The sequence below is a fragment of the Schistocerca cancellata genome, chromosome 6 (genome assembly GCF_023864275.1).
Source record: "Schistocerca cancellata isolate TAMUIC-IGC-003103 chromosome 6, iqSchCanc2.1, whole genome shotgun sequence".
NCBI lineage: Eukaryota > Metazoa > Arthropoda > Insecta > Orthoptera > Acrididae > Schistocerca > Schistocerca cancellata.
In genome coordinates this window covers 175,098,793-175,120,594 of record NC_064631.1, presented here as the reverse complement: position 1 = coordinate 175,120,594, position 21,802 = coordinate 175,098,793, and positions in this window count along the sequence as shown.

Genomic DNA, 21,802 nt, shown 5'->3' with positions numbered 1-21,802 from the left:
AACGTTTCCCACGGCAGAGAGAGAGAGTGAGTGAGAGAGAGAGAGAGAGAGAGAGAGAGAGAGACAGAGCATATCAGCAGCACCTCGCACAACACAGCCAGCGCCGGCCTCTGCCCTGCTTCTACCTTGGCTGCCTGCATTGTGCAGTGCCCCATTGGATTTTGTGTTCCACATATGCCGTGCCGTCTCTGTGCGTCGTCTGCCGCGCGCAGTGTCTGGCGCAGCTTAACTTCGCATCGCACTCTGTCGGCGATCGTTTCAGTCGCACGTCCTGCCCTCTGGGCAGTTGATGCGAGCAGCAGGACAGAGAGCCACCTAGCGGATAACATAGGAACTACTTGCAACAACCTGCTCGCAAGGGAACGGACGATTTGTCTTGGAGCGGGTGAGTTCACCGCACCCCCACCCTCGGAACTCGCCCGCTCAACGCTCACCCCACTGTCTCGACTCTAGCCAGAGTGTTGAGCAAAGCGACTCAGGTGTCACTGTGGTCTCTGCAGTCTCAGCTCACGCAGTAATACAGCTCGCGGCTCGACCTGCTCGACTCAGCGCCTCTGCATCGGAGTTCGTCCCTACTGGATATTGTTCTTCGTAGTAATACCGCTATGTATATTACATTATTATGTTATGTATACATCAATTGTTTTTATTTTATTTTTATTTGTTTAAACTGATTAGATTAGGTTCCTGATGACTCCTCTTACTATAGGATTTTTATTATGGACACTCGAATTTACGCTTTAATTACGAGCGAACCGATAAACGTATCGCAAAATGTGATACACCAATATTTTCCTTGTTTTATTATGCGTAAGGCTATATGCAGCAATTTCGTTTTACAGTCAAATTTATATTTTTTTTCTTATTCTGGTACGGATTTTGCGATTTTAGGTGTCTTCGGAAGGAAACGTTCACTTTAATAATATATGGCTTGCGATGTATTTGTATGAGGTTAATGAAATTTTAATACATTATAGCCAAATATATTGTTAATGTAAATCTCAAGTTACAACATTTTCCAATCACCCAAAAAACCACGATAGTGCAAAATAAATCAATAATCAAAAACTTTGTCATATCGTGGAAATTTCAATAAACAATACAAAATTCTTACTCATTATCTGTGTTACTTCAAAATAGGATCAAATAAGATCAAAATACAGGTATAGTACTGGAATAAACCAAGTTTAAAGGGCAATGTGCCTTCCATTTATTTTCTATTGTAAATGAGTGGTGAGTCATGAAAAAGAGCTAATTCATTTCAGAGAGTGCACAGTTCTGATCCAATCTCTGAAAAGAACAGTTTTGCCCATCTCTAGTTGAGGCACAGTTTCTCGCGCCGCACATCACGCTTGCCTTGCTAGCACCGTGGGAAATTTGAGGCGGGGAGCGGAAAAGTAGCCCGGCCATATGCTCACATCGGAACAGCGCATATCAGCAGTGGTAGTATTGCCAATACGATAAATTTTGCCTTACTGTGTACTGAACTTTATTGCCTTTGGGTAGTGTTTCGTTTTTCGCCATTTGAACGCTCCAGCTTTCTTCGTTAGCACGTTATACTTTTCTGTGATTTATATCTGCATAGTTTTGTTTTGTCTTTTCTTCTGTCAAGAAAAATGCATACTTCAGTAACTGATGAGCCATTGGCCGCTGGAATTGCACCATATGCCTCCGTGATGTTTTCAGATCGAAGGGACAGAGGGTAGTGAATAAAGAAGCAAGGAATATTATAAAATCATGTGATTAAGAATCAAGGCAGGAAAGTAAAGCAAGGTTATATTCTCGCTGCCTAGTAACCTAGCATATCTGTACGATCTGTTACAAAAATTTAGAAAGGGATAATCTCCACAGGTGTGATCCCTTTGTGCTTGTGGTAAAAAGCGTCCAAGATCTGAAGTATAGAAGTTTCACTGTGATTACTCTGATATGGATGTTGTTGTTGTTGTGGTCTTCAGTCCTGAGGCTGGTTTGATGCAGCTCTCCATGCTACTCTATCCTGTGCAAGCTTCTTCATCTCCCAGTACCTACTGCAACCTACATCCTTCTGAATCTGCTTAGTGTATTGATCTCTTGGTCTCCCTCTACGATTTTTACCCTCCACGCTGCCCTCCAATGCTAAATTAGTGATCCCTCGATGCCTCAGAACATGTCCTACCAACCGATCCCTTCTTCTAGTCAAGTTGTGCCACAAACTTCTCTTCTCCCCAATCCTATTCAATACCTCCTCATTAGTTACATGATCTACCCACCTTATCTTCAGCATTCTTCTGTAGCACCACATTTCGAAAGCTTCTATTCTCTTCTTGTCCAAACTAGTTATCGTCCATGTCTCACTTCCATACATGGCTACACTCCATTCAAATACTTTCAGAAACGACTTCCTGACACCTAAATCTATATTCGATGTTAACAAATTTCTCTTCTTGAGAAACGCTTTCCTTGCCATTGCCAGTCTACATTTTATATCCTCTCTACTTCGACCATCATCGGTTATTTTACTCCCTAAATAGCAAAACTCCTTTACTACTTTAAATGTCTCATTTCCTAATCTAATTCCCTCAGCATCACCCGACTTAATTTGACTACATTCCATTATCCTCGTTTTGCTTTTGTTGATGTTCATCTTATATCCTCCTTTCAAGCCACTGTCCATTCCGTTCAACTGCTCTTCCAAGTCCTTTGCTGTCTCTGACGGAATTACAATGTCATCGGCGAACCTCAAAGTTTTTACTTCTTCTCCATGGATTTTAATACCTACTCCGAATTTTTCTTTTGTTTCCTTTACTGCTTGCTCAATATACAGATTGAATAACATCGGGGAGAGGCTACAACCCTGTCTCACTCCTTTCCCAACCACTGCTTCCCTTTCATGCCCCTCGACTCTTATAACTGCCATCTGGTTTCTGTACAAATTGAAAATAGCCTTTCGCTCCCTGTATTTTACCCCTGCCACCTTCAGAATTTGAAAGAGAGTATTCCAGTCAACATTGTCAAAAGCTTTCTCTAAGTCTACAAACGCTAGAAACGTAGGTTTGCCTTTTCTTAATCTTTCTTCCAAGATAAGTCGTAAGGTCAGTATTGCCTCACGTGTTCCAACATTTCTACGGAATCCAAACTGATCTTCCCCGAGGTCGGCTTCTACCAGTTTTTCCATTCGTCTGTAAAGATTTCGCGTTAGTATTTTGCAGCTGTGACTTATTAAACTGATAGTTCGGTAACTTTCACATCTGTCAACACCTGCTTTCTTTGGGATTGGAATTATTATATTCTTCTTAAAGTCTGAGGGTATTTCGCCTGTCTCATACATCTTGCTCACCAGATGGTAGAGTTTTCTCATGACTGGCTCTCCTGAGGCCATCAGTAGTTCTAATGGAATGTTGTCTACTCCCAGGGCCTTGTTTTGACTCAGGTCTTTCAGTGCTCTGTCAAACTCTTCACGCAGTATCTTATCTCCCATTTCATCTTCATCTACATCCTCTTCCATTTCCATAATATTGTCCTCAAGTACATCGCCCTTGTATAAACCCTCTATATACTCCTTCCACCTTTCTGCTTTCCCTTCTTTGCTTAGAACTGGGTTGCCATCTGAGCTCTTGATATTCATACAAGTGGTTCTCTTCTCTCCAAAGGTCTCTTTAACTTTCCTGTAGGCAGTATCTATCTTACCCCTAGTGAGACAAGCCTCTACATCCTTACATTTGTCCTCTAGCCATCCCTGCTTAGCCATTTTGCACTTCCTGTCGATTTCATTTTTGAGACGTTTATATTCCTTTTTGCCTGCTTCATTCACTGCATTTTTATATTTTCTCCTTTCATCAATTAAATTCAATATTTCTTCTGTTACCCAAGGATTTCTATTAGCCCACGTCTTTTTACCTACTTGATCGTCTGCTGCCTTCACCACTACATCCCTCAGAGCTACCCATTCTTCTTCTTCTGTATTTCTTTCCCCCATTCCTGTCAATTGTTCCCTAATGCTCTCCCTGAAACTGTCTACAACCTCTGGTTCTTTCAGTTTATCCAGGTCCCATATGGATGTAATAATGTAATATGACACACTGTACTACATGCATGTGAACAACATATTTCCACTGCAAGCTAGAAACAGTCGAAAAGCAGTCACAAATAACAACGTTTTAATTGATTCGCCGTGATGAGAAAAAGCATTTCAATTGTTGCATGGACATTATCAGCATTAATAAACTAATTATACAACAACAGGCTACACAAATGAAGAAAATGGTCGGTATTATATTACGAAAGTAGGAATATCCTAAAAGAGTGTTATGATTAGATATATTTAATTTGTTGAAATGTGCTGCTGACAAAGGCAGATCTACTTTCATGACAATGTTTTTCGAACTCCATCTCACAAGGCACAAATGGCTAACCTGTCGCTCCTTCGCTGCTGACAATACACCGACCATTGTGTTGTGCGACAGATCAATTGTTTATTTTCCTCAATAACAACATTTTATTCGCGATCACGCATTGTCAGTTTGGCAAGCCCTAGGTGAGTAAACAGTATCTGGCATGTGCCTATCATTCCGCCTGAAGGAACGCTCGTCATTATTTTCCTTATTCATTACCCTCTGTCCCTTCTTGCGATCTGAAAACATCACGGAGGCATATGGTGCAATTCCAGCGGCCAATGGCTTATCGGTTACTGAAGTATACATTGTTCTTGACAGAAGAAAAACAAAACAAAATTATGCAGATATAAATAACAGAAAAGTATAACGTGCTAAGGAAGAAAGCTGGAGTGGTTAAATGGCGAAAAACGAAACACTACCCAAAGGCAATAACATACAGTACAGAGTAAGGCAAAATTTATCGTATTGGCAATACTACCACTGCTGATATGCGCCGTTCCGATGTGAGCATATGGCTGGGCTACTTTTCCGCTCCCCTCCTCAAATTTCCCACGATGCTAGCGAGGCAAGCGCGACGCGCGGCGCGAGATACTGTGCCTCAACCACAACGCCGCGCGACCTGCCGCAGGCGCGTGTCGCGTCCCAGTCGCGTCGCGTCGCAATTTGCGCGGTCCCATTTGAACCTGTGATGTTACAAAAACGCGCGCTGCGCTGCGTCGCGCCACACGCGCTATACGCGTCTCAATTTGCGCCTAGCCTTAAGGCGGGTCCACACTGAGCGCGCCGCGCTGCACAAAACGGGACCCGCCTTTACAAAATTGGCGCGGGATATGCTTGTCGCGAATCAGCGCATGCGCACTAGACGGCAGTAGCGCATGGAACTCGAAGGTGACTGTTTTCTCGTATAAAGTCGTTCATACAGGCTAAAAGAATTGTAAAATAAATTAGTAAATTATATACTTAGAGAGGAAGTTGAGCGCCATATTAATGAAAGATGCATGCTAAACTAAAAATACACATTTGTTTATACCATATTCGCGGCCCACTTGGTACGCAGAGTTTTTCCGAAGTGACGCTTCGATCCAACAATAAGCAAATGCAACAATGCTCTGTGGAAGAGACAAGACAGGCATGAACATTATCTTGGCTACTAATTCCAGTCTCTGAAACCACTCCTACCAAGTGACACTTCACTTTTTTCAAGTTATTGAACTGGTACAAGTGAACAAATCTTACCTCTGAAGGTGTGGTTGTACCAACTTCAGCCATACATACTAAAGAAACCCCAACCTATGGTAAGTCAGTATACAAATACATTTCTTGGCGTATTTATTTTGCTGCTATCGTACACCATAGAATAAAAAAAAATTCTGCCATGTATGATAATCGCACAGCCTATTCGCTCTATAATATGACACTGAGTACTTAAAAGTAACCTACTGTACTTACCAACGTACTTAACACAAAATGGTTTTTACATCATCATCTCTGGAGGACCCTCAAGAGACAGACGTAGGGAGAAAATGGCAATCCGGTGCATCAAAAAGAGAAAGAAAGGCTGAGACGATTATATCCAACCGAGCTATGAGGTCGAGTACGATGAAATTTCTTAAGAAAACTGCAGGTGTAACTGCTCCAGAGGCCTCTGATGAAGCTCCCATCCAGGTGTCTTTAGTTTCTGAAACAGAACCAGCTGCAGGATCGAGTGAATCAGTTACCCTTTCTGATACAGCATCAGAGTTGAGTGAAACTGCTGTGATCCGAGATTGTGAGCTCAATAAAGACTTCAAAAGTGGTAATCAAGAGCGAACCGTTCATATAAAAGAGTCATTTATAGAATTTCATCGGGGAAACTGGGTATTTCCAGTAAGAGACTCGCAGCATCATCATTTAATTCAAAATTGTTCGCAACAAAACCTAGAGAAACCTGATGAAAGTTACCCCAAAAATGCAAAAAAGACATTTTACTAAATTTCATTTTATGAGAAAATTGGATAACAGTGAAAAGCGACATCGCAGATGTTTAGCTAACTCCATATCTTAAGACGAAGTTTATTGCTTTCCATTCCACTTTTTTCAGATTTGCAGGTAGATGGTAGAAGAAGGATGTTGTGACAGGAAAGATGTGAGTAGGATGTTGCAAAGGCATGAACAAAGTCAAAGACACATGGAGTGCATGATTAGATGGATAGAATTCTGTAAAGGAATCAAATACGGAAAAACAATAGATAAGGAAAACGAGAGACCGATTGGGGAACCACAAAAGTATTGCTATAACATGTTCAAAGACTGATCGATATTAAAAAATACTTAGCTTCACACAATCTAGCGTTTAGATGGCATCGGGAATCCCTTAACCTGAATGATAGCGGAAATAGCGAACATTTTATAGACTTTCTTCAATTGTTATCCAGATATGATGTAACACTAAAAGAGCACTTGCAACATGGTAAAGAAAAGCAACTTTGTCAGCATTATCTGAGCCACGACATACAAAATGTATTAATTACATTAATGTCCAAATCTGTTAATAACGAAATTATAAATAGAGTCAATCAAGCAAAATATTATGCCTACATGTTCGATTGTACCAAGGATTCGAGCTGTGTGGAACAAACGTCAATAGCATGAAGATTTTGTAATTCCTCAACTGGAGAGATAGGAGAACATTTCATATGGCTTATTCCCATCGCAGAAGCAATGAGACAGTATTTAAAAAATGCCATTTTAAAGGAACTAGAAGATAATGGCCTTGACATCCAGAACTGTCGAGGACAGGTATATGATAACGGTGCTGATATGGTTGGCATTAATAAACATGTTACAAGAATACTCAACATTAATCCTTGAGTTTTACTCACGCCGTGTGGATGTCACTGTTGGAATTTGCTTTTGTTAGATGCCGCTAACACGCAATAGCTAAAACGTTCTTCGGCTTCATCAATTTTTATAAAATTTTTATAAAATCAAGCAAGGAATCTTATAAAAACTAAATTGAAATTGACAATGAAACCTCTGTTTGAAACACGATGTCAACGTAGAATCGGAGCTGTAAAAGCGATATTTTTTATTTTGGTTTGATGATGTCATCGAAAGTGTGAGTGACTGGAAAAATAGAAGCGATGATTCCGAAACTCTTAGCGACTGTAAGGAAAGGAAAGGAAACTGTCTTCAAGGAAATTTTAACTTTTGAGTTTATTGTTGCAATACACGTGTGGTATGAGATTTTACTATGTGTCAACAATATGACTAAACTATGGCAATTCGTTCAGGTGAACTTGGAAGTCGCTATTGATACTTTACGTTAATTTCGTGCCTGGATCCAAGAATTCCGTAACACAGGATTTGAAACAAGCGTTGCAGAAGCTGTAGAAAAAAGTAGTTACGAAATTGAGTCTCAGTTAAAAAAAAAAAGAATAGCACAGCAAATACGAATGTTTTGTTATGAAGAAATTGAAACTATGCAATCAGCTGAAATGCAATACAGAGTTAGCTTTTTTAACAAAATGATAGACACTATAATAGTCGACACTGAATGTCAATTCAAAGCGCTCAACGAATGCTTTGAACGATTTGGTTTAATTTAGAATATGAATTATGAGGAACTCCTAGTTTTAAAATCCAACCTACAGGACTGAATCAAAGACGCAAAACAAGTTATTCAGTTCATATTAGAAATTAATTTGGGAGGAGAATATCCAAAGCTGTACATAACAACCAGAACAATGCTTACAGTTTCGGTTAGTACAGCTTCTGCCGAGAGAAGTTTCTCAAAGTTAAAATTGATTAAGACATATTTAAGAAGCACGATGTACCAAGAAAGACTATCTGCGTTGTCAGTACTATCAATTGAAGCGCAAATAGTGGCTGGTATTATCTACGAAGTAATCTGACCTGACCTGGAGACCTTGCTGGCCAAGTTAGGGTTTGGCAAGTACAAAGGCAAGCAGTAGAAACTCTCGCCTTGTGCGGACGGAGCATCATCTTGCTGAAATATAAGCCCAGGATGGCTTGCCATGGAGAGCAATAAGACAGGGTGAAGAATATCGACGGCGTGCTCTCTGCCGTAATGGTACCATGAATGACAACCAAAGGGGTCCGGCTACGAAAAGAAGTGGTCTCCTCGACCATCACCCGTTGTTTTCGAGCCATGTGTCGGGCGACAGTCAAGTTGTATCCCACTGCAGCCGGGGGTATCTCCAGAAAGGTCTTCACTTGTAACTTGGGCGCATTTCTAAGCGGGACTCATCACTGAAGAAAATTATTCTCCAATATAATGAGATTCCAGGTCGAAGACGTGTCTCGAGACGCTTCAGATAACAGAGGGATATCAGCATGAATGTTGTATGCCGTTTGGTCCTACAAACAGGAGTGAAGGTCTGGGATGCCATTATTTTCAAAGCACTCTTACAGCACAACGGTACATTGATGATATTGTACGGCCTGTTTCTTTGCTCTTAATGGTAACCCGTCCTCACCTTACATTTCAGCAAAATAATGCGCATCCGCACACAGAGAAAGTTTTTAATTCCAGACCCAAGTTGTGTCTGAAGACACCTCAGACATTTGTGACATACCAACCTGACTGTCACCTGCCATACGACCCAACAACCAGGTGTGATGGTTTGGGGTGCCATTTCTATTGATAGTACCATTATTGCACTGTGGTATGTCGACGATGTTCTACACCCTGTTTTGTTTCTCACCATGGCAAGCTATCCTGGGCTTACGTTTCAGCAATATAATGCCCACCCGCAGGTAACGAGAGTTTATAATGCTTGTCTTCGTGGTCCCAAGACTTGCCTTGGCCAACAAGGTCACTGAATCTCTCCCCAATTGGAAACATTTGAAGCATTGTGCTCTGGGGCCTCCACCAGCTAGGGATTTTGACGATGTAACAAGCCAGTTGGAAAGAATTTGGCGATATCCCTCAGGAGGATATCCAATAACTGTATGACTCAATGCCAAGCCGAATAACTGCTTGCGTAAGTGCAACAGATAGACCAATCTACCTATCTTACTTTGTTAAGTTCTACCTCTTGAAATAATTATCCAGCATTTCTGAAATTATAAGTATTTGTTTACCTGTACATGCGTGTCACGTCTACGGATTTGCATCCAATTATACATTGTTAACCCGAATACTATTCACTTTTGGATAGCAAGACAGACTGACTCGCTGTGCTGGCGTCACAGTGCCTTCTACTGGACTTCCTGTTGCGCTAACGCGTGAGCATACTTGCCATCCAGCACAGCAGAAACGATTAAATGTGCGTACACTGAAGTAGAAGTTATTCATTTGTAACGTAAAACTAGTCTCAGAAAGTTTCAGGGCCGTTTTCAGCCTATTTTTCAAAGTCGAATGAGTGGAACAAAGTACGACACCAACCTACACATAGACAAATATTTTCTACTTTTTCACTAATAGCAAAGATAAGTACCGTTTCTGTGCAGCATATAACAAGAAATAGGCTTTCCGAAACTCAAGATCTTACAGTATCTAGCGAGACATATTACAGCTTAATGCTTCATATTGGAACCTCAACTGATACAAAAATTCTACTCGCAACCGAAATAAGTTATGTAAAATTGTAATTAACCTGTGAAAATCTTAACCTCGCTTTAGCTTAGGCGAAAATTTACTCTAAAACGATATCTTCAGAAATTCATCTGAAGTATCGTAATCAATTACTATCATTAATCCAATGCGATAAATTTCCTCACGACAAAGAGTATGCTGCAATTGAGATATTAATTGTCTGTAATAATGTATAGCAATAGCCGTGAATTGTCAATAAATCTCTCTCTTTCTTTCTTCCTTTTCTTAGAAGTCGTTAAAAATTATATATATATATATGAATATCTTTTGCTTTCGAATTCCTATCCCATATAAACACTATGTCAGAATCACAACTAAGTTACCTTGTCAGTTGGTCATAATGTATAGCACAAGGATAACATAATCTTTGAATGTCAAAGATAATGAGTAATTATTATTCAGATTTGTTACCAACTGCTATTTACTCAAAAGAAACTCTCAGAATACCAGACGGGTTTTCTTTAACAAGAAGGATATACCATTCCTCTGACAAAGGGGTTATTGTCTTAAGTAAACAAACCAGCCACTTGCATTAGCCTCATTTAACGGCTCTTAAGTAAACAAACTGTTCACTTAGGTGCATGTTTTGCTAATAATTAGTGGGCAGTAGCTGTCATGATAATGCCAATTAATGGTCAATAACTGTCATGACAGTTACCATACTGTATGCGCAACATGTCAGCATGTTCACTTAGGTGTTTAACACTTTTAGCTTAAAGTGAAAACTACCACTTTCAATGATTTTAATTTATGAACAAAAGAAATGACACAGCAACTTCCCCACTGCCCTGCTATTGGGCACCCCCCCCCCCCCCAAACTCCTTGGTGTCCTCCGAGCATCCTAAGACTATCATTCTTAATGTGTAGCTCACTGGAGCAGCAGCATCAGTAAATTCGAGTGATATTGCAAATCTCCAGCATAGAATAGCACTCAGTAGTATTGGGCTAGTTTCTGCAAATGTATGACATCCACGCTATTTCATGCAACATATGAAATTATTTATAGTTTCATGGTTAAATTTTGCTGATTTTTTTAAGGAGATGCATATTTCATTCGTAATTTACTGGTTTCCCCCATTTGTTACGAGGATATATGTAAGTATGGGTTTTGTTGCTATTTTCCCCCATATTCTGGGAAGCTACACGTAAATATGGGCTTCATGATTAATTGTACCGATTTATTTTGTGGCAACACACATAAATACGAATTTCAGTGCTATTTTATCGATTTTCAGGGAACTCTCGTACATACATAGCTTTAAATGTTTATTGACTTACTCCATCAAAAACATATGACACTATTTATAATTTTTGTGTAAATTTTATCGATTTTCGCAATTATTCCACAAATACCTAAATTTTACCGACTTTTTAAGACGACACAAGTAATTTTGGATTTTTCGTCAAAATCTTATCGATTTCATCCAGTAAGAGCTACATTTTTTTTCCTTCAGGGATACACACTTATAAATATTGCAGTAATCTAAGAAATTACTCGGATATTAAGCGTTGAATAATTCTTATTTGACAACAATATACACACCAACTCTCCGTTTCAATTAAAACGAACTTCCCACCTGCATTTATAATGTGTCACGTAACTATCAGATCCCCTAACACTACATCACTATACTGCGCTTTGTTAAAAAAATAACAGCGGGAACATTTTTGCAGAGAAAGCTATATTCTTCGCTATCATGCTGCATTCTTGCGCCCCTTCCACCTGGGGAAGAATAGGCGAGCTCTGCACTGCTCTGAAAGTCATTAATTATTTCCATACTTCACCCAGTGTCTCTTATTGCACCGCAAGTGCCAGAGCGCTTGCATGTAATGAGATGCTTGATCAATGGTCACCCACAGGAGCAATGCCCTCCCCCACCCCTCTGCACGCAGCAGAGACGCTTTGTGCGACCAGCTGGGACTGGCTGCATCACCACCGCCTACTGCCCATCGCTCCCCTCCCCCGTCCCCCTTACACGGCAATCCAGAGGCAGAGGTGTCTGCTGCCACAGCCAGCCTAAATAAGCGATGAGGTTATCTCGAATAAAATACCAGTACCACATCTCCTTCCCACTAGCAGTATGTATTCGAACATCATTATTAAAAACGTACATTTCCAGCTCAAGATCTTCACACAATACTCAGCTGTCTGTGGAAAATTATCCACTTCGTGACTCTGTACACTACTGATACATTGACATATTTCCCACAGAAGTCATTCGCCCTCTGCAGTGTGGTGCATTCGTTTCCTAGTTTATGTAAGCTACCTCAGAAAATTTCCGCCTTTCCTTCACATGACACATATTCCATCAGGATTATGCAACCCCAATATGGCAGATGAGCATCCAATGATACTGATACAGCAAAGGATATGTAGGATCACAAACCAAACCAAAAATGTATTTTATATATATATATATATATATATATATATATATATATATATTCTAAAACGTTACCTTATTATTTCATTTACGAAAAATTATAAAAACTTTCGGAGATTTGCCATTAGAAACGTTGTTTACAGTTCCTGTATAAATACAAATGTAGATGTTCATTTCTTCAAAATCTCAAATCTATTAAAATTCTTCACAGATTTCGTTGAAAATTGCATTCAAATACAAACATGTTTTTTGTACCTATTGGAGTGCCATTTGAAGTATATGTAATAAAAGGTGAGTCATCATAAAAATGTAGTTGTTGGTTAGTTCAGAATCACTAATCTCCGAAAATTCTTGACAGATTTCTTTGAAATTTTGACACACCACTGAATTCTAATGCTGGCCTGTCTTTAGGTACCTAATTCTTTAATATATGGTGTATAATATATGTCGATGTAACTTTTTCAGCTTTTTTTGTAATAACATTTCCCTGTTATAAAATATACAAACATTTATATATTATATATGTTTGAAAGCAGATAAATAAAAAATGTGTATACCAATAGAGTATTGAGTCGAAATTTCAGAGTAATTGGAAAACTTTCAGAGATTTGGGATTAATAACATTTACACTTTCTATATAAGTACAAATGTTGATGTTTATTTCTTCAGAACCTCAAACCCCTGAAAGTTCTTCATGGATTGCTTTCAAATTCTGACACAACATTGCATTTGAATACTCATGTGCTTTTATATAACTGTTGGAACGCCATCTGGTATATACACAATACACTTATAATAAAAGGGAAAATGTTGGCTTGTTCTAAATAGTTAATCTGCGAAACTTCTTGACCAATTACTTTGAAATTTTGACACAATGTTGAACTCTAACATTGTCATCAGAAATCTCAAAATGTACCTTTCCAATTCATTCGAATTTTTATAAATTACTGTAACAAATGATTAGACAGATATAAACTATCTACTGCTTAATATTTAAATATATCTACAAATATACAACAGTGAAACATTGTTAGCAAACAGGGAAGTTGAAATTATGGCTTAACTGGTTTATGATAAGAATACTAACACTGGACATGAATTTGCAAGAAGATGACAGAGGAAGAGGGGAGGAGGTGATGGACAGAGAGAGAGGTAGAGAGAGGGGAAAGAGATGGAGAAATAGGGGGTAGGAGAAGATGGGCAGAGAAAGAGGGAGTTGGAGACGGGCAGAGACAGGGGAGAGAAAGAGATCCGGATGCATATCCAACTCACAAACATATTAAAAACGTGTGCTTTCTCTTTTGCTTCTTTGCCATTTAAGTCGACTGAGCCATAGCTTGGGTTGGTACAGTAAGTTAGGTACATAATATGTGGTGTCACCGCCAGACACCACACTTGCTAGGTGGTAGCCTTTAAATCGGCCGCGGTCCGTTAGTATACGTCGGACCCGCGTGTCGCCACTATCAGTGATTGCAGACCGAGCGCCGCCACACGGCAGGTCTATAGACACTTCCTAGCACTCGCCCCAGTTGTACAGCCGACTTTGCTAGCGATGGTTCACTGACAAATTACGCTCTCATTTGCCGAGACGATAGTTAGCATAGCCTTCAGCTACGTCATTTGCTACGACCTAGCAAGGCGCCATTACCAGTTACTATTGATGCTGTAAAACATGTACCGTCAAGAGCGATGTTCACCAATTATGGATTAAAGTTAAGTATTCCAGCAGCTATGTACTATTTTTGCTACTATAAATTCCTTGTCCTGTTCCAGACCTCACGCCAGCCTGCATGAGCTTAAACGCGTGCTTTTCGGCTTCCTCCTAGTGGATTGGCTGTCTTGCCAGACCACAAAATAATATATGGGTGGTTAAGCTATACTTCTTCAGTCATGAACCATCTTGTACCATGAAATGGAAGAAGATATATTACATACTATAGAACATGTGATGTTTGCAAATGAACTTTCTTCAGTTTCCTAACAATTTTCCCTTTCCTGAAAATGAAAATTTATGTTACTTGCTAATAGCTTCTGTTTCAAAATATTTTTGACTTGTAAGATAACAATTCTGCTTAATTTGGTTTCACTCCCTGATTATTGGTGTGTAGTAAAGTTAAGATATGACACATACAATTCTGTCAAGATTTTATAGTTTGTAAAACTTTTAAATATTAACAGAATACTTATTCCCATGTACACAACTATTTTATATATTGGAACGGTTTTCTGTATTTGAAAAAACGCTACTTTATAGGGTAATTTTATAATTTCAAAAGAGGACTGTTGCGCATAAGAAGAGTGTGCTGTTATTTCAAAATGAAACAAGAAAATATATTTAATTTGTATTACATGGCCAAAGACATATATGAAAATTGGTATGTGAAATAAAGAGACTATGAAAAGCCTTGTTAAAATATTTGTATCCTCCTGAAGTTTGGCAGAATAATATATGTCTGTAGGTTAAACTTACTGATTTTAAGTTCGGATGTTTTTACCTTCTCTCCCCTTCCTGTACTAAATGTTTCTTTGCTTCAGAATCCATCCCGTAGAAGTTTCTGGGATCATTATCCTAATTGAAATGATTGAACTATTGTGTAAAATACAATATGTTACCTGTTCTTGCTCCGAGCTACAGCACAAGACCAATGCTGGAAAAGTAGACCTACATTCTTGTGAGCATCCTATTGCTGTTGTCACCACTGCTACTGTCATCAAATTTCTGTTATCAGGACATCTGAGATGTCTGATAACAAAGATGTGTTGAAATGAAATGAAATGTCATGTGACAAGTGCCTCCCATCAGGAAGACTGTTTGCCTGATGCAATTCTTTTTAGCTGACACCACTTCAGTGACTTGCATGTCGATGAGGATGAAATGATGATGAAGACAACACAACACTCAGCCCCTGACCAGAGAAAATGTCCAACCCAGCTGGGAATCGGACCCAGGACCCTCTCATGGCATGCTACTGTGCTGATCACTTAGCTATGGAGGTGGACAAGATATATTGAAAACAATGTATCGAGATGCAAGAAGGATTCCAGATGCTGCTCAGTTGTTTATTTTAGATTGTTTTCCGGTAAGTACACAGTAAATAACAGTATGAGGACTAGCAAGAATTCCAACAACCTTACCCCAAAAAATAAAGAAAATACCTGACACTGTCAGTAAAAGAAATTTAACAATGATTAAAAAATGGATGTTCTTGTCTGTAGTTCTGAAAGAAATATGAGTGTCACTGAATAAAGTTAAACAATATACAGGAGAATACTGGCAGGTTAACTTATAGTAGTAGCAGACTTCAACAACTGAAATCCATAAAATGTAGGCAGAGTATATAAGAAGATAAAACAATAATTATAATAAGCACGCTTTTTATTGATAATGGAAAATACTCTTTAGTAAATTACAAAGTAATTTAACAAACAAAATGCAAGATACAAAAAGAAACGCCATCCTATCAAAAGAGGCACCTGGAGGCTGCAATGAACTTATCTGTTGCACAACATTCCCTTTCTGCCCATCTGAATTCAGTATTTTATTTGTTAAATTATTTATTTCGTAATTTACTGACATGAAATGAATTTTTTCACAAATGTTTCCATTGTACATGTATGTTCACGTCATAATATTCTCCATTTCGTCTTGGTACTGATAGGTTTCTTTTTGTTTGTGTTTGTCAAAGTATGTCCTAACAATTCACATTTTTTCTTTGAAAATCTGAATAGTGAAGTAGGTAGTAAAGAGACTTTCTATTTTAAATAGTACTGTAAAAAAAGCAAGCATGACAAGCTTAAAGTAGTTCTTAAATAACATTTACTAGTTTCGCTTCATGTACGTCTCAGTTTCATATATCTGTCTTAGCAAAGAAAAATAATGTGTAATGAGAAAACGAAGATAAGAATGTATGCAGAAATTATTCTAGAATGAATAATTTATAGCTACGTTGGGGCAACATAACATCTTTTTATTTTCCACGTATGACATAGTTATTAGTAATTTTGAAATAAATAGAGCTATTAGCAATGTAAAATTTATTTTCTTAACCCCACATTTATAAATTTATGACTGGTTTAGACGGCTAAAGCAATCATCTTCAGTTATCAAACAGACAAAAAAAAGAAAAAAAACTATTTGTACCGTATAGAGAAACAGAAGAAAGTGTCACAGAACATGCCATTAAAATTTCGTTACAATAATTCAGCACATTTGGCATAAACACGTACTACGTCATTAAAACTACTGTGTGTGCTATCGTTAAATCGTTTTATAGTAGTAACTACTCTCTGTTTCTACTATTTAACCACACAACTGTGCGCACAATTACGTGAAGTACGAAGTAATTTAACGAAAGAACTGCCAGGTACAAAAAGAGAGACAGAGAGAGGAAACATTGCCGCGCTGATGAGTTTATTATAGCCTCGCAGCGGTGCGCCATGACTGCTTGCTGTTTTCGGTCGCTGATGTGCCATGGGCAAGTGCAGATAGGACTGGCGGAAGCGATTTCACTGCCTCCTTGGTTTCACACGAGACGGTAAGTGTCAGAATCACTTTAGTTTCTGTATGCTAATGCACCACATAGTAAAAAACGACGTCAAAATGTCATATCACTAATGCACCTCCTTAAAAAATTTAAAATATTGATTCTGACTTAACTCGAACCGTTCATTTAAAATTTGTTCTGGAGGACACTTTGTATCGCCAGACATTTAAGTTTACTGTAGCTCATCACGTAGTTTTCCCTTGGTTGAAGTACGTAGCGCTATTAGCGATGGCATGAGACAACCATAAGAATAATAATTCATGTGTTGATTCCTTTTCTTTCATCGTTTGAAGAGGAAGACAGTGAATGAAGATTGTTGTAGTACGTCATTTAAACAAATAAGAAACATTCATTTATTCATCCGCCATTAATGGTAGTTTAGTGAATGGAAACTATAATCCACCATTAAATCTAAATTTGTGGATAATACAGAATCTGTAAATATTAATATTTAGAATAAATTATTAGTATCGAGTCACACAAAAAATGTTCAGATGTGTGTGAAATCTTATGGGACTTATGTGCTAAGGGCATCAGTCCCCAAGCTTACACACCACTTAACTTAAATTATTCTAAGGACAAAAACACACACACATGCCCGAGGGAGCACTCGAACCTCCGCCGGGACCAGCCGCACAGTCGAGTCAGACACTTGCAAGGAAACATAAATAATAAATCGAAGGTAAGAATTATAGTTTGCTCAGAGTCGTCCGTACATTATTAATCCATATTGACATTTTTGTTCTCAGAATCCTATCCTCGACGATGTTAATTTGCTTACGATATTCCTCATACCAGACAGGACGAACAAAAGCTACGTGGTCATAAAATGATGCAAATACAGAATTTGAAAATCCGTATTATAATATGCCAGACAACAACTGATTCGATAAACGTGCCAGAGGAAACGCTATCATAGTCTCTCTGGCGACATACTATATCCCGCGATATCTCTCTCGATTTCGATAAGAAAGTGATGTAGTATTTATTGTAGGTGCATTACGTATCACTATAATAACGCGATGATAAACAAAGCGATAATTTCAATAACACGCAGAAGATATTGCTTAAATGCTGTTAAGCCCTAGAGAGCTAATACTTTGCATAAGCTGACACATTTCATAGCTGTCGTCACAATGCAGATGATATACGTAAATAAAGGTGAACAAAATATTTCTTCGTTAATGTGAACTATTAACCCGCAAACAATGCGGCACTCTTCGAATCAGTTCCATACGCCTGAGGCTCTCAAATGTAAGATTACAGATCATTTATGTCATATACCGAATTTAACAATTTAGACCGGTCTCTGAAACTGAAATACGAACCGGGAGAGCGATGTGCTGACCACATGCCCCTCCATATCCACTTCCATTGATTCCTATGGGCTGAGGATGAAACGGCGGCCGGTCGGTACCTTGGGCCTTCATGGTCTGTTCGGGAGGAGTTTTAACACCTAAGACGTGTATACGTTCACTGGCCGCAGACAGCTCATTTCCTCTTTCTGAGGGTAAAAGTAACCTTCGCTGACGAACGTCTTCCAGTCCACAATAACGAATTGATACCACTATGTCGTAAACTAACACTTGGTTTAAGAATCATGATAGAAGGTTGTATACATGGAAGAACCCTGGAGACACTAAAAGGTATCAGATAGACTATATAATGGTAAGACAGAGATTTAGAAACCAGGTTTTAAATTGCAAGACCTTTCCAGGGGCAGATGTGGACTCTTACCACAATCTATTGGTTATGACCTGTAGATTAAAACTGAAGAAACTGCAAAAAGGTGGGAATTTAAGGAGATGGGACCTGGATAAACTGAAAGAACCAGAGGTTGTACAGAGTTTCAGGGAGAGCATAAAGGAACAATTGACAGGAATGGGGGAGAGAAATACAGTAGAAGAAGAATGGGTAGCTTTGAGGGATGAAGTAGTGAAGGCAGCAGAGGAGCACTTAGGTAAAAAGACGAGGGCTAGTAGAAATCCTTGGGTAACAGAAGAAATATTGAATTTAATTGATGAAAGGAGAAAATATAAAAATGCTGTAAATGAAGCAGGCAAAAAGGAATACAAACGTCTCAAAAATGAGATCGACAGGAAGTGCAAAATGGCTAAGCAGGGATGGCTAGAGGACAAATGTAAGGATGTAGAGGCGTATCTCACTAGGGGTAAGATAGATACTGCCTACAGGAAAATTAAAGAGACTTTTGGAGATAAGAGAACCACTTGTATGAACATCAAGAGCTCAGATGGAATCCCAGTTCTAAGCAAAGAAGGGAAAGCAGAAAGGTGGAAGGAGTATATAGAAGGTCTATACAAGGGCGATGCACTTGAGGACAATATTATGGAAATGGAAGAGGATGTAGATGAAGATGAAATGGGAGATACGATACTGCGTGAAGAGTTTGACAGAGCACTGAAAGACCTGAGTCGAAACAAGGCCCCCGGAGTAGACAACATTCCATTCGAACTACTGACGGCCTTGGGAGAACCAGTCCTGACAAAACTCTACCATCTGGTGAGCAAGATGTATGAGAAAGGTGAAATACCCTCAGACTTCAAGAAGAATATAATAATTCCAATACCAAAGAAAGCAGGTGTTGACAAATATGAAAATTACCGAACAATCAGTTTAATAAGCCACAGCTGCAAAATACTAACACGAATTCTTTACAGACGAATGGAAAAACTAGTAGAAGCCGAACTCGGGGAAGATCAGTTTGGATTCCGTAGAAATACTGGAACACGTGAGGCAATACTGACCTTACGACTTATCTTAGAAGAAAGATTAAGGAAAGGCAAACCTACGTTTCTAGCATTTGTAGACTTAGAGAAAGCTTTTGACAATGTTGACTGGAATACTCTCTTTCAAATTCTAAAGGTGGCAGGGGTAAAATACAGGGAGCGAAAGGCTATTTACAATTTGTACAGAAACCAGATGGCAGTTATAAGAGTCGAGGGACATGAAAGGGAAGCAGTGGTTGGGAAGGGAGTAAGACAGGGTTGTAGCCTCTCCCAGATGTTATTCAATCTGTATATTGAGCAAGCAGTAAAGGAAACAAAAGAAAAATTCGGGGTAGGTATTAAAATCCATGGAGAAGAAATAAAAACTTTGAGGTTCGCCGATGACATTGTAATTCTGTCAGAGACAGCAAAGGACTTGGAAGAGCAATTGAACGGAATGGATGGTGTCTTGAAGGGAGGATATAAGATGAACATCAACAAAAACAAAACGAGAATAATGGAATGTAGTCGAATTAAGTCGGGTGATGTTGAGGGTATTAGATTAGGAAATGAGACACTGAAAGTAGTAAAGGAGTTTTGCTATTTGGGGAGCAAAATAACTGATGATGGTCGAAGTAGAGAGGATATAAAATGTAGACTGGCAATGGCAAGGAAAGCGTTTCTGAAGAAGAGAAATTTGTTAACATCAAGTATAGATTTAAGTGTCAGGAAGTCATTTCTGAAAGTATTTGTATGGAGTGTAGCCTTGTATGGAAGTGAAACATGGACGGTAAATAGTTTGGACAAGAAGAGAATAGAAGCTTTCGAAATGTGGTGCTACAGAAGAATGCTGAAGATTAGATGGGTAGATCACATAACTAATGAGGAAGTATTGAATAGGATTGGGGAGAAGAGAAGTTTGTGGCACAACTTGAACAGAAGAAGGGATCGGTTGGTAGGACATGTTCTGAGGCATCAAGGGATCACCAATTTAGTATTGGAGGGCAGCGTGGAGGGTAAAAATCGTAGGGGGAGACCAAGAGATGAATACACTAAGCAGATTCAGAAGGATGTAGGTTGCAGTAGGTACTGGGAGATGAAGAAGCTTGCACAGGATAGAGTAGCATGGACAGCTGCATCAAACCAGTCTCAGGACTGAAGACCACAACAACAACAATGTCGTAAAGGCAGGATCAAATACCGTGAACCCAGAACCTATGTATTCAACATCTGAAGCTGAAATAAAACATAGAATAAGTGCCCTGTGACGTTGCATGGTGTTTGACTCTGTAACTAAAATAAAAAATAGTAATGTAAGAAAGGTTACTGGTGACAGAGTTCGTACACGTTGCCACTTAAGCCTCCGTCACGGACCAACCTAACGTATATTCGGTAGCGAGAGGAGATCACTTTTAATGTGTAACTTGGACTACGGTGCAATAATATGTTCTTCATTTGGCGCAATCAGGGGTAAGTAGGATCTGCTAGTGCCTATTAAAACGTTTGCCTGAAGCCTACAGGTACTAAACAAGCGTTGAAGTTCGTTAATGGCCTCTTCACTCAGTTTTTTATTACAGAGACCAACCAGCTCTCCGACCGAACGCGCTGAGCTACCGTTCCGGCAATGTTAAACTCGATACTTCCGTAATTTAGTACACTACAACTCATCGGTCTGCTAACAGTATTATTCTGTTGGAAGCTCAGAAATAATTTACTTCATTTTATAACTCATCAGCAACATCAAAACCTCGGAAAAACCTTTCCACGAACAGCTCGCAGCTGCCTGTCTTGATCCCCCGCCGACGTAAGGTCACGTGACGCGACATGGCGGCAGCCCAAGTGATGGCGACGGATCGCACCCAGAGTCTATGATCCACAACGAACGTTTGCACACTCACACTGGCAAACATGAGATTGTTTAAAATTGTAGTTTCGTCTTCAGCGTGTAATATTTTCTATAAACAGTGTGTACAACAACGTTGTAACCAGTATTCTCACAGCATATGACATGAAGAATACTAAGTATGTAATCTACCACAGTGGGCAAAATTACCATGAACAAGGAGACTGGTGCAATGGTTCGTGGCAATTTTGGATTTAACAGAAAGACGAAGGCAGGAAATTTGAACATCAGTGCCCTGTGCGGGATGAATGTTATTGAAGAAGTGAAGTCGAA